This window comes from Triticum dicoccoides, chromosome 7A (assembly GCF_002162155.2).
Source record: "Triticum dicoccoides isolate Atlit2015 ecotype Zavitan chromosome 7A, WEW_v2.0, whole genome shotgun sequence".
In the NCBI taxonomy this organism is placed as follows: Eukaryota; Viridiplantae; Streptophyta; class Magnoliopsida; order Poales; family Poaceae; genus Triticum; species Triticum dicoccoides.
The window spans coordinates 652,369,062-652,376,020 of record NC_041392.1 but is presented as its reverse complement, the minus strand read 5'-3'; positions in this window follow the sequence as shown (position 1 = coordinate 652,376,020).

Sequence of the window (6,959 nt, the reverse complement as noted above, 5' to 3'; positions counted from 1 at the left end):
GGGGGCGCGGCGCGGGCGACGACGGTGACAGCGACGACGGGTGGCGGGGGCGACAGCGGTGACGACGACGACGGGCGGCGGGGGCGGCGAGGGCGGCGGGCGTGGCGAAGAAGTTGGATCAAGAAGAAGTACTGGTGGTCGATGAAACTGATTTTTTTGTAGGTGCCATATATATAGGAGGGGTCTTTAGTACCGGTTGGAGCCACCAACCGGTACTAAAGGCCAATTTTCGCCAGGCCAAGGGGTGGGAAACGGCCCCTTTAGTACCGGTTCGTGCCACGAACCGGTACTAAAGGCCAATTTTCGCCAGGCCAAGGGGTGGGAAACGGCCCCTTTAGTACCGGTTCGTGCCACGAACCGGTACTAAAGACCCCCCTTTAGTACCGGTTGGAGCCACCAACCGGTACTAAAGGCTGTGCGCTGCCACCGGCGGGGCACAATGTTTAGTCCCACCTCGCCGAGCGAAGGGCAGCTGCACTGGTTTATAAACCCAGCCGCGGCTGCTCCTTCCAGCTTCTCTATATAGCAAGCTTCTGGGCCTAATTAACTAGGGCGCGCTGCCCTGTGAGTCTGCTGGCCCTTCTGGGCCTGCATTTGCACACCCTAGGTCTGGCAGGCCCACTGGGCAGCGCGCCAACAATTTTTTTATATAGTTTTTTCTTTTCTGCATTATTTATTTTCTTCTATTTATTTTTGAGTAGTTTTTTATATAGTTTTTTTTTCTTTTCTGCATTATTTATTTTCTTCCATTTCCAGTTTGTACACGAAGTGCATCCAGTTTTTGCCGTGATCCTCTCTACTCTTTCGCACATGCTATGCGGGTGAAATGATGATACCATGCCAAGTTTCAACATTTTCAGGATTCATTTTGTAGTGATTTTCAATTTCACTGTCATTTAGCTCTCTAAACAATTAGGTAAATGACCGAAAAACAACAAATGATGTCAGAACATGTTGGAAATTGATGATGTCGCTTTGAATGCTGCATACTGAACACAAAAGAAGTCCGGATAAGTTTAAAAAACATTGAAGTGGCCGTGTAATAGATGAGTTCTCGTCCGAAACCCTGATACTCCGAAAGAGTTTGTCCAGTTTGTACACGAAGTGCGTCCAGTTTTTGCCGTGACCCTCTCTACTCTTTCGCACATTCTATGCGGGTGAAATGATGATACCATGCCAAGTTTCAACATTTTCAAGATTCATTTTGTAGTGATTTTCAATTTTATGGTCATTTAGCTCTCTAAACAATTAGGTAAATGACCGAAAAACAACAAATGATGTCAGAACATGTTGGAAATTGATGACGTCACTTTGAGTGCTGCATACTGAACACAAAAGAAGTCCGGAGTTCAAATAAGTTATTAAAAATAAAAAAGAGGTGCAATGCTGGTTAATTTGCTTCAAACCTTTCGGAATAGTGTAGACTGCACTGCACATAGCTCAGTGCAATCTATGCTATTCCGAAAGGCTTGAAGCTAATTAACATGCACGTGAGCATTGCGCCTCTTCGTCATTGTCTGTGCACTCACGGCTTATAAACCGCTCATACTGCCTCTCTCTTGGTGAGGTGGGACTAAAAATTAGCTTACTAAGAAACTCTAGTACTGGTTCATGGCATGAACCGGTACTAAAGGTCTTTGTGGGGGCCCCAGCCTGACCATAGCCTGACACAGCCTCATTAGTACCGGTTCATGGCATGAACCAGTACTAAAGGTTGCCCACGAACCGGTACTAATGATGCCCTCCCGCCTAGCCGTTGGAATCGGCACTAATGGTCACATTAGTGCCGGCTCAAATTCAAACCGGCACTAATGTGCTTCACATTTGACCCTTTTTCTACTAGTGATTGCAAGTTGACGAACGGAAAGTAAATTGTATGCAAGGGACTCAACAAGCATGACCTTCTCGATCTTGAGATCATGAGAGATGACCACCTTGCCAAGTCCCAATACCTTAGAGGATGATGCGTCACCCAACTCGACATTGGTGGGCATAGATGGAATCTTGTGCACATCCACCACCAAGTCCTTGCTTCCAGTCATATGATTTGTAGCTCCGCTATCGAGCAACCATGATCCCCCACCGGAAGCAAACACCTACAAGAGATTAATGCTTGGTTTTAGGTACCCATTTTGTAATGGGTCCTTTGATGTTAGTAATAAGGGTGTTTGGAACCCAAATAGACCATTCAATGTATTCATGAGGAGAACCAACCAATTTGGCATAGACATGCCCATCACTAGCACGACATAACACATAAGAAGGATTAAAGTCGTCGGCTTTGATGCGAGGAGTGACATTGCCCTTTTTGACAATGCCACCCTTTGCATTGTTCTTCTTCTTCTCCTCAGAGGCACTTTATCCCTCCTTCACAAAGGTTTGCATGAGAGGAGGAGGTCGTTTGATCTTGTCATTCTTCTTCTTGTTCTTGGAGTCGGGCACGTACCCAACCCCTTCCTTGGCCACAACTCCCTTTTGGTTGATCAAGAGGTCGTTGAGGTTCTTCTTGCCTTGTATGCAAGTTGCAATACCTCTCTCAAGCTGCCCCTTTAGCTTAGCATTCTCCTCAACGAGATGCACATGCTCACAACATGGGTTAGTAGCATTTGCATTATCAATTAACATCATACGAGGAAAAGTGACTTTTTCCTTGGTTAGCTTTACTTGAAGTTGATCATGAGACTCTTTGAGGCTAGCATGAACACCCTTCAAGACCTTGTGAGCCTTGTCAAGTAGATCAAACTCCTCTTTGAGTCTAGCAAGATCAACCTCAAGTTCGACCTTCTCGGAGTTTAGCACATGAGAAACAATGAGGACATGATCATAATCTTTATTTAACTTAGCATGATCAATGTTATGTGACTCCTCAAGAGCCAAACAAAGACCACGCTCTTCCTCAAGACCATTGGAAAGATCTGAAATCTCATCGGCATAGTCACGACTATGCCCTTCCATCTTAGTGATGGTGTCTTCGTGAGCCTCGATCATGTCATTGGCTTCACCAAGTTGTTCCAAGAGAGCAACAAAGTGCTTCTTGGATTTTTCCCTTAAGTTTGCCCATAAAGGCCTCAAACTCATTTGCCTCCACATTAGCTCCCTCAAGTTCATTAATGCTATCCATCGGAGAAGGATGATTAATGATGGTAGTTTTGATGTTGGGGGTTACCTTGTTGGTGGCTTTAGCCATGAGGCACTTGGCGGTGATGCTCTCATTGGGTGAGTCGAAGAGAGACACCCGTGGAGTTGTCGTAATGGCAACAGAGGCCATGGCAACCGACTCATCACCTTCATCATCGTCATCATCCTCATTGTACTCTTCTTGTACCACTAATGCCTTGGGAGGAGTCTTCTTGGTGAAGTTGCTATTGTTGGGGAACGACTTGGCCTTGTCCTTTCGGATGAGCTTGCCACCATTGTCTTCTCTCTTCTCATATGGGCACTCCGCAACAAAATGACTCATGTTGCCACAATTGTAGCAAGTCCTTACACGTTGCTTGCTCTTCGTGCCACTTTTGTTGTTTTTGCTAAAGTTTGGCCTCGAGTTTTTCTTGCTCCAAAATTACCTTGAAGTGAGTGCCATGTGTTCATGATACGCATACTTTGTATCTTCGGGGTTGCTCTCCTCCTCTTCCTCTTCTTCTTCTTCAACGGTGAGCTTGGCCTTCAATGCAAGGTTGGGCTTCTTTGCCCTTTGAGAACGAAGTATCGCATTGTCGGCGGTCTTGTCCAAAATGTTCATGGCCACAAACTCATCCAACACTTCGCTTGAGGTCAAAGTGTGGAAGTCCGGTCTTTAACGAATGACGGAGGACGTGGCCTTGTGGTAGGGCATCATTGCCTTGAGGAATTTGCGCTTGATCCAATTGTCATCCGTGTCCTTGCTCCCGTGATCTCGTAGTGAGATCGCAAGTTTGCTTACTCTCCGATAAAGCTCATGAGGTTCTTCATCTTCTTTCATTGCAAACTCATCGGCCTCATCTTGCACCACTTCATAGTTGGAGCGTTGAATGCTTGCCCTTCCCCGGTAGAGAGAGACAACACAATGCCATGCGTCTTTGGCCAAGGCGAAGGGCCGAAGATGAGGTAGGTCTTCGGGTGGAATTGCATCTTGAATGATGAAGAGAGCATTCTCATTGAATTGATTATCCGCGGCTTCTCGAGGAGTGAAGTTGCTTGGATCATGCGGATAGAAACCTTCTTCAATGATTCTCCAAAGGTTAGTGTTCACATGATTTAAATGACGTTTAAAGCGGTAAACCCAAGAATCAAAGTCCTCATTTTTCACAATCTTAGGGGGAGGACCGACATGATTCAAATGAGTGGAAGGAACCGGTCCACCATAAACAAGGGGTGGTTCCACATGAGCAAAGATGCTGGTGCCATTTTTACCACTAGAAGAAGGAGCCTTTTCACTACTAGCTTCCCCCTTATCGGAGATAGCATCCGTCACCTTGTCGGTGGGATCACCCACTTTCAATGGTGCGGTGGATAGTTTAAGCCCCTCAAGGTATTTAGTAAGCATGCTTTCAACCTCGGTCGTCATGGAGGTTTACAATGTCTCCAAGGCCACATTGAACTCCTCACGAGAGACCAAGGTTCCCCCATCGCCCGTAGACGAGGTCGGATTCGCTCCGGACTGTTCCTCCACACCGTCTACGGTATCAACCATACTCTTCGGATGGTAAAGTCCTTAATAAAGAGACGAGACTCTGATACCAATTGAAAGGATCGATATGGTTGACTAGAGGGGGGGGGTGAATTGGCAACTAACAATTTTTAGCTTTTCTTTAACAATTTAAACTTTGCATCAAAGTAGGTTGTCTTGATATGCAACTAGGTGAGCAACCTATATGATGCAACAAGGATAGGAACACAAGCAAGCAAGTGATATGAAACAAATAAGCTTGCACAAGTAAAGGCACGAGATAACCAAGAGTGGAGACGATGGAGACGAGGATGTGTTGCCGAAGTTCCTTCCCTTTGAGAGGAAGTACGTCTCCGTTGGAGCGGTGTGGAGGCACAATGCTCCCCAAGAAGCCACTAGGGCCACCGTATTCTCCTCACGCCCTCACACAATGCAAGATGCCGTGATTCCACTATTGATGCCCTTGGAGGCGGCGACCGAACCTTTACAAACAAGGTTGGGGCAATCTCCACAACTCAATTGGAGGCTCCCAACGACACCACGAAGCTTCACCACAATGGACTATGGCTTTGCGGTGACCTCAACCGTCTAGGATGATCAAACACCCAAGAGTAACAAGATCCGCAAGGGATTAGTGGGGGGAATCAAATTTCTCTTGGTGGAAGTGTGGATCGAGGCCTTCTCAACCACTCCCAAACAAATCAACAAGTTTGATTAGCTAGGGAGTGAGATCGGGCAAAAATGGAGCTTAGAGCAATAATGGAGCTTAGGGTTCGAAGAGATAGGTCAACGGGGAAAAGGGGACCCCTTATATAGTGTAGGACAAAGATCCAACAGTTACCCACCAACCAGCCCGCGGCCAGCGGTACTAATGCGCCAGGCCAGCGGTACTACCGCAGGGTTGCGCGGTACTACTGCTTGATACCAAGCGGTACTACCGCACGACCATGCGATACTACCGTACTGGCCCACGGTACTGTCGCAACCCCAGCGACAGCAAGGTCAGATCTGACGCGCAGGAGCTGAGGGCGGTACTTCCACAAGCGCGGCACTACCGCGCCTCCATGCGGTACTACCGCAAGGCAGAAATCCCCTAGCCAGGGGGGAGGAAACATCCGTGCCTACTTCCGCAAAAAAACAGAAGAAGCAAAAACCCGACACAGTAGTACTGTCGAGGGGCGGTACTACTGCCTGACAGCATAGCGCGGTACTACCGCGGAGCGAAAGCGGTACTACCGCGGTAGGTGCGGATGTAAAAAATTACATCCGCCCCTACTACCGCGAAGGAGCGGTACTAGCCTGGTGGGTAGTGGTAGTTCAGCTCCAAGGGAGCGGTACTACTATGGGCACCTGCGGTACTACCGCGCCGCAGCACGGTACTACCGCTGGTGCCTATAGTACTACCGCTCTCCTGGAGCAGTACTACCGCGACCCAACTCAGCAGCCAGAACCAGGGAGGCGAGAAAGCGGAGGAAGCTCCAAGGGAAAAGGAGGGGACAAGAAGGAGACGTGTACGTGATGATTCCACCCAAACCTTTACAACGCGGACCCCCTCTTAATAGTACGACTTTCCTACGACTCAAATCCACCAAAAAGAAACGTAGAAAAGACGTCGTCTTCAACAGTGTTCGAGGGGCACCCAACCGTCTTGTGCCTAGCGATGAAATGTCTGGGATACTCAAGGCACACGATTAGTCCGCAAACGCGTTGTCATCAATCACCAAAACACCTTACCACTACTAGGAAAAGGGCTACTAATGGCGCACCAGTTTTGCCTACTAATGGCGCATAACTGGTGCGCCATTAGTATCACGCCACTAGTATTTTTTACTAATGGCGCACCACTGGTGCGCCATTAGTATCTGGTATACTAATGGCGCACCAGTGGTATACTAATGGCGCACCACTGGTGCCTCATTAGTATAGGCCACGGTGCGCCATTAGTATAGGCCACTGGTGCGCCATTAGTATTTTTGAATTTTCAAGGCGGGAAAATAGTAGTGGCGCACCGTCTAACCCCCACCGTGCGCCATTGCTATTTTTGAATTTTGAATTTGGATCTGGATCGTGATTTTTTTGCCCATTTTTTGCTCATTTTTGCTCATTTTTTGGCACAATATTATTTCAAATTTTGTTCCTGTTTTTGGATCTTGAACGTTCTTTTGCCGTGTTCTTTTGCCGGAGAGGAGTTCGCTGGAGAGGAGTTCGCCGGAGAGGAGGAGGAGGTCACCGGAGAGGCGCTCGCCTACATCGCCGGAGAGGAGGAGGAGGAGGAGTTCGCCGGAGAGGAGGAGGAGGAGGTCGCCGGAGAGGA